The sequence below is a fragment of the Mesoplodon mirus genome (assembly GCF_964341445.2).
Source record: "Mesoplodon mirus genome assembly, chromosome: 15".
Taxonomy (NCBI): Eukaryota; Metazoa; Chordata; class Mammalia; order Artiodactyla; family Ziphiidae; genus Mesoplodon; species Mesoplodon mirus.
The window spans coordinates 37,036,716-37,047,452 of record NC_138991.1 but is presented as its reverse complement, the minus strand read 5'-3'; positions in this window follow the sequence as shown (position 1 = coordinate 37,047,452).

The window sequence follows — 10,737 nt, the reverse complement described above, 5'->3', positions numbered from 1 at the left end:
GGAATTCCCAGGACTTCTTAAGTGGGTTTCCTGATCTGGCAGTCCAAATATCCCATGCCACAGAGTACCCAACAGGAGGCAAAAAAAAAAAAAAAAAAAAAAAAATACCCCACAGATCAGCCTAAAGAGCCTGCCCTGGTTCTCACGTTCCTGCTGGGAGAATCCCCCCACCCCTACTCACACTGCTTCCCCCTCATTTATTGACGCCTTAGCAGAGGTTCAGCCCAACTGCATGCCCAGGCCCCCAGACCTACTACATCAGAACCTCTGGGGCCTCTGCATTTGTGTAAAACTCTCTAGGTGATTCTCTGCAGCCAGGCTTGAGCAAAAACATGCTGTCTCATTAATCATCCTCATACGTTAAAATGTAGTAATTTTAACATTACCGATAGGCACAGAGTAAAGGGACAGAGTAGGTGATTAAATAGTTAATCCCACTAGGGGATTACAAGTAAAGAAAAAATTATGGGCGACCCTGTAAGTTAATGATCACTCAAGAAAGCAGGTTTGCTTAACCACAAAACCAAGCAGGCTTTCTTAGCAACAAAACCATGCAACAGAAGCATAAGACATTCCCCCAAACAGTAAATGGTGGAATGAGACCCACATCCTGCCCTGTGAGCTCAAGTTAATGTTTTCTAGAACATGCTTCTCGGTGCCCAAGAAAAACAAAAAATATAAGGAAAAGGTGACATTATACTGAAACCTGAGATGATTTACCATATTTTAATATATGTTACTGTCTTTTGGCTCTTTTCCATTGCACCATGACAGTCCCGGCTTGACCACGTAGGGACAAAAAAACTCCCCCACCTGACGTGGAGGCGGAGCTGATGATGGAAGCTTGACGTCTACTCAAGAATGAGGGAGAGGGCTTCCCTGGTGGCGCAGTGGTTGAGAATTCGCCTGCCGATGCAGGGGACATAGGTTCGTGCCCCGGTACAGGGAGATCCCACATGCCGCGGAGCGGCTGGGCCCGTGAGCCATGGCCGTTGGGCCTGCGCGTCCGGAGCCTGTGCTCCGCAACGGGAGAGGCCACAACAGTGAGAGGCCCACGTACCGCAAAAAAAAAAAAAAAAAAAAAAAAAAAAATGAGGGAGAAGGTGGTCTTCTTCCCCTCCCCACTTTTCCTTTGATTATAAAACTACAGCCCACTAAGTTCTCAAGGTGGCACTCCCTGGCCCACCTGCTTGTATCTCTCACAAGTGTCTTATACTAATAAACTCTTCCCTTACTTGTCACTCTGCCTCTCGCTGAATTCTTTCTGCCCTGAGACAGAAGAGCCCACACTCTACTGAGTACTGAGACGCGTTCTGCCGCTTTCGTTACTGGTGGAGAGATTTCTGAGAGCCTGCATTTCTAAACTGCTCTCAGCTGGTGCCCATGATGCTGGACCCTGGACCACACCTGATGTGGCAAGACTTTAGACAGAATAATTTTCATTTGAAATAAGATATTTCAGAAACAAATAGCTCACAGGTAACTCTTGTTGTAGAAGATTACAACTAACAGAAGTCCATGAGAGAAAGAGTTCCTTCTCCAATTCACCAGAAACCCGTCCACACCACTGTCCTCCCCAGAGGGAAACACAGCTAACGTTGGTTGTTTCAGGCTGAGATATAGTTTCTTTTAAAATGCATTGGTTTATGTTTTTCCTGTGAGTTTGTTTTTGGGGGGCGGCACACGGAGATCTTTCCATTTCAGCATACGTAAATGGCCTTCATTTTTAAGTGACTGTACAGCATGAATATACCATAATTTACCTACTCATTCAACTACAGATGGACATTTCTATCATTTTCTGTTTGTTTCCATTCTAAACTGCTGCAATGAGGGAATTCCCCGGCAGTCCACTGGTTAGGGCTCCATGCTCTCACTGCCAATGGCCCGGGTTCAATCCCTGGTCAGAGAACTAAAATCCCATAAGCTGCTCAGTGCGGCCCCAAAAAACAAAACAAAACAAACAAACAAAAAACCGCTGCAATGAATAGCCTAGTGCACATATCTTTGCGAATATGTGTATTTCCTTCAGACAAGTTTCTAGAAGTAAATTCTGGGTCAAAAAAAATGTATAGTTCTAAAGCATCGGGACTTCCCTCGTGGCGCAGTGGTTAAGAATCAGCCTACCAGTGTAGGGGACACAGGTTGGATCCCTGGTCTGGGAAGATCCCACATGCCGCGGAGCCACTAAGCCTGTGAGCCACAACTACTGAGCCTGCACTCTAGAGCCCTAGAGCCACAACTACTGAGCCTGTGTGCCACAACTACTGAAGCCCACGTGCCTAGAGCCCGTGCTCTGCAACAAGAGAAGCCACCACAATGAGAAGCCCACGCACCGCAACGAAGAGTAGCCCCTGCTCGCTGCAACTAGAGAAAGCCCGTGTGCAGCAATGAAGACCCAACGCAGCCAAAATAATAATAATAATAATAATAATAGAAATAAAAAACAAAGCATCCCTAGAAACTGACACATTGCTCTCCAAAAGGGCCTTATAATTTGTACAGAACAGAAAAATGGACAGACAAGTCACAGAAGAGGAAATGTCAAAGGTCAACACACATATTAAAAGGAGCTTATCGGGCCTCCCTGGTGGCGCAGTGGTTGAGAGTCCGCCCGCCGATGCAGGGGATGCGGGTTCGTGCCCCGGTCTGGGAGGATCCCATATGCCGCGGAGCGGCTGGGCCCATGAGCCATGGCCGCTGGGCCTGCGCGTCCAGAGCCTGTGCTCCGCAACGGGAGAGGCCACAACAGTGAGAGGCCCGCATACCGCAAAAAGAAAAAAAAAAAAAAAAAAAAGGAGCTTATCAAGGAACTGAAAACTAGGGAGTTTTCTTGCAGTTCAGTTGTTAGGACTCCACGCTTCCACTGCGGGGGGCTGGGGGCACGGGTTGGATCCTTGGTGGGGGTATCCTGCATGCCTAGCGGCGTGGCCAAAAAAAAAGAAAAGAAAATTAAAATTAAAACAGCAATTATACATACACATATGTTATCATTTACAGATAATATGTATATTACATGTAATATACGTTTGTGTATCTGTATATATATATATATATATATATATATATATATATGCACACCAGATTGGCAAAAAAACAAAAGTACTCTCTCTCATCTCTCATTTGCATAATGTTAAAATGTAGTAATTTTAACATTATTGGTGGAGGGATAGCCGGGATGTAACTGAACGAACTTCATGTTCTGGTCCCCCATCCACTAGCAGATTGAGATGTAGCCACACGGAGGCCAGGGCAGACAGACTGAGAACAGGAAGAAAGGAGAGCTTGGATAAATAAACAAACAGAACAAAATGAGAAGTAAAAAATCCAAAGAGACTAATGATCCGGGCTGTCAAGTATGAGGACAAGTGGTCCAGCACACCCCCCCGCCCCGGGGTCAGCCCCCCAGCACAGCACACAAGTCATGCAGCCTCTGTAGTGAAAACTCTAAGGCACCAGGAAACATTCATCCGCTTTTATTTTAAGAAGGCAAGGAAGTGTGTAAAGCAGTTTTCAAAATTTCCTGATTGTTAAAATGTAACGAAACAGTTAAAATGAAAAATTTACATACAGAAGGCACTGAACTGGAACCACATTTTTTTAGACTAGCTGGTTCTCTGGGAGGGTTTTTAAAGGATTGTTACTCGGGATTTGCCTAAAGCAGGGTGGGCTCTCTGAAATCCCCAGTCCCACCCCCTCTAAAATGCCATTTTTCCTTGTGAGGAAAAATGAAGGTCTTTTAAAGGGTGCATCTTAGGGTCCTGTGTAGCATCTTCCCCCTGCCCCTCAAAATGGAGGTGTCTGGGGGCCTAGGACCCAAGATTTTCCTCTGAGAGGTGTAGACGTTTAAAAATCAGGCCTCCTCTGGACACTCTTGCTCAGGAGCATCGATTTAAACTTGAGCTGTGCTTCCTTTGAAGGCTGAGCTCACAGGTCATCTCCCCGTGGGGCCTGGGCCACTCCAGCCGCAAGTGCTCTCCAGGTGCGAGGACATTCCCATCATGAACTTCTTGTCGGGCTTATTTTTGCATCTCCCACTGTGGTCAGAACAGTGCTCCCAGAACAGAGCTCACACAGGGCCGGTCCTTTGTGGACTGACCATGTGAGACTCACATTCTGGCTCAATAGCTAGGACTGTCCTGGAAAAATGGGCTGCCTTCTCTGGGACGCCTGTGGAGAGAGCTGGCTAGAGGTCACTCCGTGACCTTGTTATCCGGAATGACAGGAGCAGCTCGCAAATTCAGAGACACCAGATTCAGGGAGAGACTCCAGGAGAGACAGAGACAGGCACGGAGGGAGGGACTTTCAGGTGGCCAGTGCACCTTCTCTGCGGGTAGATTGACCTTAATTAACCCCAGGCCATCGAGGCCCCCAGGATGTCACGATGTCCTCAGAGAGGCAGACTGAATCTCAGTGACCCTTGGTTCTCTCATCTGTACTAAAAATAGTACTCAAGCATTGATTAGCACTTAACAAAAATTACCTCCTGGTACTGCGGTAAGAGCTATGCTGGTACACACTGCAGGATACAGTGACAACACCCAGGGGAAATGGGGGTTTTCTGGTGGGCCCTGAGACAACTTCTGTGCACTGAAATTTTATTTGCAAAGTTACTCAAGTTTTTTTTTTTTTTTTTTGGCTGCGTCGGGTCTTCGTTGCTGCGAGCGGGCTTTCTCTAGTTGCGGAGAGTGGGGGCTACTTTTCATTGCAGTGTGTGGGCTTCTCATTGCTGTGGCTTGTCTTTGTGCAGGCTTCAGTAGTTGTGGCACGTGGGCTCAGTAGTTGCGGCTCACCGGCGCTAGAGCTCAGGCTCAGGAGTTGTGGCGCACGGACTCAGTTTCTTTGTGGCATGTGGGATCTTCCCGGACCAGGGCTCGAACCCGTGTTCCCTGTATTGGCAGGCCGATTCTTAACCAGTGTGCCACCAGAGAAGCCCTCTAGCTCTTTTTGACAGTGACTTTTAAAGGTCTTTATAGATACAATATATTTTATCTGTCAAACATTTGGAACTACATTTATAAATTCAACGTATTTGATTCCCTTCTTAAGTATCTCAGTTATCTGACAAACCTTCCAAGTATTTAAATATATCTCATAAATCTAACAATTTAAACCTGCAATATGTGGAATCTCAAGTTCTCTTTTTTTTTAAATTTTATTTATTTATTTATGGCTGTGTTGGGTCTTCGTTTCTGTGTGAGGGCTTCCTCTAGTTGCGGCAAGTGGGGGCCACTCCTCATCACGGTGCGCGGGCCTCTCATTATCGCGGCCTCTCCTGTTGCGGAGCACAGGCTCCAGACGCGCAGGCTCAGTAATTGTGGCTCACGGGGCTAGCTGCTCCGCGGCATGTGGGATCTTCCCAGACCGGGGCTCGAACCCGTGTCCCCTGCATTGGCAGGCAGATTCTCAACCACTGCACCACCAGGGAAGCCCTCAAGTTCTCTTAAATGTCCCAATACTATTTATAAATTTAGTAAGACTTCAACTTAAAATCACGAGTTCAATTTTACCTTTTAGAGTCATAAAGTTCCCCTGTTAGACACTAGTATTCCAAGTTCTCTTAAACTATCAAATATGTAACAATGACGTGCTAGTGCTACAGAAAAGTACTAATGCAAAATTCTCATTGACTTCATCACGTCTGTACTTCTGAAACTCCCTGGGATTATTCATTCATTGGAAACAAAGTGCCAATGTCTGCCAAGCACCACTGGAGGCACTGGTAACAGCAGTGACTGAGATGGAGAGAAATCCTTGCCATCACTAAACATTCTAATGGGGGAAGGGGGTTGCACACACCATACATACATAATACCTATTTACCACCTAGAGTTAGGTTATAGAGAAAAAAGAAAAGCAGGGTAGGGAGGAAAAAAATTGGTGGGAGGAGGGGGGCAGGGAAGCCTTGGTGAGTAGATGACACAGAGCAGAGACCAGAAGGAACCAAGGAAGCAAGTGGACATTGGAGGCAATAGCAAGTGCAAAGGTCCTGAGGTGGATGTGCTTGGCCCTCTTCATCAAGAACTAGGTGGCAAGGGCTTCCCTGGTGGCGCAGTGGTTGAGAGTCCGCCTGCCGATGCAGGGGACACGGGTTCGTGCCCCGGTCCGGGAAGATCCCACATGCCGCGGAGCGGCTGGGCCTGTGAGCCATGGCTGCTGAGCCTGTGCATCCAGAGCCTGTGCTCCACAACGGGAGAGGCCACAGTAGTGAGAGGCCCATGTACCGCAAAAAAAAAAAAAAAAAAAAAAGAACTAGGAGGCCCATGTGTCTGGAATTGAGTATATGAGGGAAGAGTGGTAGAAAGGGAAGTCAGAGAAATGGCTGCATGGAGGTAAGACATATGGGGCCCTACAGGGCTTGGGTTTTTTCTCTAAATATTCTGTGAGGTTTTATCTGGAGGCCTTCTCCAGAAAGTCATTCTAATGACTCTTGTTAAATTAAAGATGCCCTTACCCGGGACCCAGTAGTTCCATTTCTAGGTATCCACCCTAGAGAAACTGTCTCAGAATGGAATACTCTGTGGCAGGAAACAAATTAATTCATTCAGCAAGTTTTCCTGAGCACCTACTCTGTTCCAGGCAGTGAAAAAAAAAAGAGACAACAATTCCACTCTCGGGGAGTTTACATCCTAGAAGAGGAAACAGATCTGTCTAGATAAAGCTCAGAAACATAACGCTAAGTGAGAAAAACAAATTGCAAAGTTATACACAGCATGATACAATTAATGGAATATTTTAAAGCCCCCCAAACAATAGTACATCATGTTAACAGAGAATCTATGCCTTAACCAAGTTTAAAAGCATATAAAACATCCAGGCCCTGGGCTCAGACCACCTGGTCTATAGACTAGATCCAGACTCTACCCACTCCTCATGGAGAGACCTTGGGAACCACAGCTTGACCTCTCTGTGCCTCAGTTTCCTCTTCTGTAAAGTGAAGGTGGAAAAGGGAAGAGGAGAGAACAGGATGGAGTGCTTTGGCTGTATCCATAAGATTTTCTTTCTTTTTTTTTTTAAAAGAAGGCAAAAAAAATTTTTTTATACAAGGTCATTTTATTTTATTTTATTTATTTATTTTTAATAAATTTATGTATTTGTTTGTTTTTCTTTGGGGCTGTGTTGGGTCTTCGTTGCTGTGCGTGGCTTTCTGTAGTTGCAGCGAGCAGGGGCTGCTCTCCATTGCGGTGCGTGGGCTTCTCATTGCAGTGGCTTCTCTTGTCGCAGAGCATGGGCTCTAGGCGTGAAGGCTCCAGTAGTTGTGGCACACGGGCTTAGTAGCTCCGCAGCATGTGGGATCTTCCCGGACCAGGGATTGAACCCGTGTCCCCTGCATTGGCAGGCAGATTCTTAACCACTGTGCCACCAGGGAAGCCCAAGGCAAAATTTTAACATCTGTCTTGGTGGCGAGTACATGAATGTGGATATTATTTTCAGTCTATTTGAAATGTTTTACACTTTAAAATTTAGAAATTGGGACTTCCCTCGTGGCCCAGTGGTTAAGACTCCACGCTTCCACTGCAGGGGGTGCGGGTTCGATCCCTGGTCAGGGAACAAAGATCCTGCAAGCTGCTCAGTGCGGCCAAAAATAAAAAAGTATCATCATTAGAAATTAAAAGATCACAAAAAAACACAAACAGTTCTGCACGCATTTCCTCCACATGCACACTTGCCTCCTTCCAGACCACCTGAGGCACGGTAACCAGAGTGATCGAAACATAAACTGGGTCATGTGGCTTTTACCCAGCCTCCTCCAGGGGCTCCCCACTCTTGTCCTGCATGCTCCGGTCCCTGCAGGCCTCATCTCTCTCCAACCCCAACACCCGCTCATCCCAGATCCATCTGTCCGTCACTCATCTCTCCAGGACAAATGGAGCACCTATGCTGGGCCAGCACAACAGGCAATGGGGAGAAATGATGACCAGGACAGACAGAGTTCCTGTTCTTAACAAGCTGTCATTCTAGGAGGGGAAACAAACAATAAACAAGGCAATAAACCCAGATAACCATGGGTAAGTACAATAAAGAAATAAACAGAATGAGAGGGAAGACAGTCATGGGAGAGAAGGAGGGGGTTAGGAGGTGCCTGCCAGGTAAAGCCAACAGAGATTCAGGGTTCAGATCTCAGGTTAAATGCCTCCTCCACAGCAAAGCCCTTCCTGACCTCCCAGGTGAGGTGGTACCCTAGGACTGACATCCTAACAACCAGTCAGTGCTTTTTCTAACACATAATAATTACAGCTAAGTAAACATATGATTGGCTGCCTGGTGTCCCTTTCCCTCCCTACAAGCTCCTTAGGGACTGAAGCTTGCCCTGTTCATACATCCAGTGCCCATAACAGCGGCTGTAGGCTTTCAATCAATATTGTTAGACAGAAACCAAGAGTCAGGCTAAATGGTTTCCAGCTTCCAAATCCCGCAAATCTAATCAGAGCAATTCCCTAGAACAAATCCTTATACTGTAGATTTGTTTAGGATGTATGCTTTTTCACTACATAATGAGCGTTAGTTCTAATATTGAAAATGCTAATGAGAATGTTAGAAAAACTCTACCGGTGATGGAAGACTGCGGTGCCTGAGGGCAAACAATTATTTCAGTGATAGTATCACTATTAGCTAAAATTCATAAGGAAATCCACTAGAAAACAACAAATGAATTTTTAAAACTTCAGTGTAAACAAAGCAAACAGCATCAAGTAGGTTCAACATTCTGGGCCAATGGAGGCTACTAGTGGGTGGAAAGCTGGGATATCTGGCAGTCCTGGTCCTGAGATGCCACCAGATTTCCAACCCCCCATCCTGCAATGTCACATGAGAAGTGAGCTGTACTTTAATGGTCAAAGTCAAGGTGTCATCTTAACCAAGACTTGCTGCCTGTCCCATTTGATAAATTTGACTGAAAGCTCCTGGCTTTAGGTAAAGGATTTTTTTTCAATTTTATTTCCTTTTGACATCTTTCCTCTTTTCTCTAATTGCCCTCTTGTGATAAGAGTCTGGGAGCTTAGCCTATATGTGAATTCAATTTCCTGGGATTTCACAGATTTGTCAGGAGAGGAGTGGAAGATTTGCTTGGACTTCTCTTGCCCTTTTACAAGAGCCTGTGGTTTCCCCAACACTCCTTGGTCCCCCCATGTGGCTGCTGTGTGGCCCTAGGGGAGTGGCTGGAGCTTTTAAGATCTAAGCTCTGTCTGGGCCCAAGTCCAACAAATCACAGAAGGCTCAGACTAGAAAAAAAGAAAAAAAATGTCCTGATGGTGCAGTTCTGCCTTAAAGGTCATCTCCTTCTGATTCTCCTGGTATTCCAAGCACATCAATGAATGTGGGGTCCTGGGAGCACCAACAAGCCTCTTCTAGAGTGGGGTTTTTGGAGAACCAGGAAAGAGGAAAGAATTATACACCATTTTCTGCATTTACTGAAAATGTTTAGTTTCTAAACTGGGTATGTGGTGGTTGGGACATGTGTGTGTGAGTGACAGATGACTCTAAGGAAAATATGAATATTACCACATGGGAACAATCCCAAGGGAAAAACCACAAAGAGACATTTCAAAAAATGTTTATATTTCAAGAAAATTTGTATTTTCTCCTCCAGAGAAATAAAGGACCTGTGAATAGTGACTCTAAAAATACACAGGATGGCTCTGTTAGTTTAAAGGGGAAAGGATGAGATATAGCCAACTTCAAGTATTTTTTTCCCAAATCATATAAAAGGGGAGAAGAAAAACACTGAGTTAGTTTTGAACCTGGAGACTTAAATAATTACCATCATTAAAACAAACTGCTTCAGAATCTGAGTCATTTGAGGTTCCTGCCCAACGGGCAATAACTTGAAAAGAATGAGGAAGCACATGTTTTCTCCCCAGCTCATAGAACACAATTGTAAATTGTGCCCACTGCCTTGAACTTGCTAGCCTGGCTGCATAACTGGAAGAAGCAATTGGCAGACATCAATTCCATGCCGCTTATATACAAGGGAAGAAAATAGGAATCAAGGGGCAGGTCCCATGTCCTCAAGGAGCTAAATAAACACTCAGGTTGGAAAGATGAAGCACAGAATTTACACATGAAAAATGAATAGAACAGCAATACTGTCTTCCCCAATAAATTTCCATAATGGGCTGGGTTTCCTGAGGGAAAGAAAATTGAAAAATAAGGATAAAAAGAGAAAACAATTACTTGCAGTATATATTCTGTAGTACATATTTATTTGAAAGGCCGATCAACTGCCTAGAAGAGAAGTCTTCTCCCTGTAATATATACATATTTTAACTGATGATGGAAGGAAAACATTCATGGGCTTTAATCAGTTCTCTGATGAAAGCAACCCAGTTCCTCACAGCTGACCCAAGCTGTTCTGGAAACATGGATCCCTACTGTTTTGTTTTTTTGTTTTTTTGGCAGCTTGCAAGATCTTAGTTCCCTGACCAGGGATTGAACCTGGGCCCTCGGCAGTGAAATCACAGAATCCTAACCATTAAAGTCAGATTTCATCCCGAAATTATGATGCAATACGGTATGTGCAATAAAACAGAATTTTATATGAACTGTTTTGGCAACATGGTGGGTTGGCTCCATCACTTACAGCCCAAATGACACTGGACAAATTAGTCATTCTCAAGCCTGTTTCTTCATCTGTAAAAAGAGGATAATGTGAGTATCCACCTCGGGTCTAGTGCATAGTAGAGGATAGTAAATATAGTCACCATTCGTTATTTTTATTAGTTGTTATTATTATGTTAA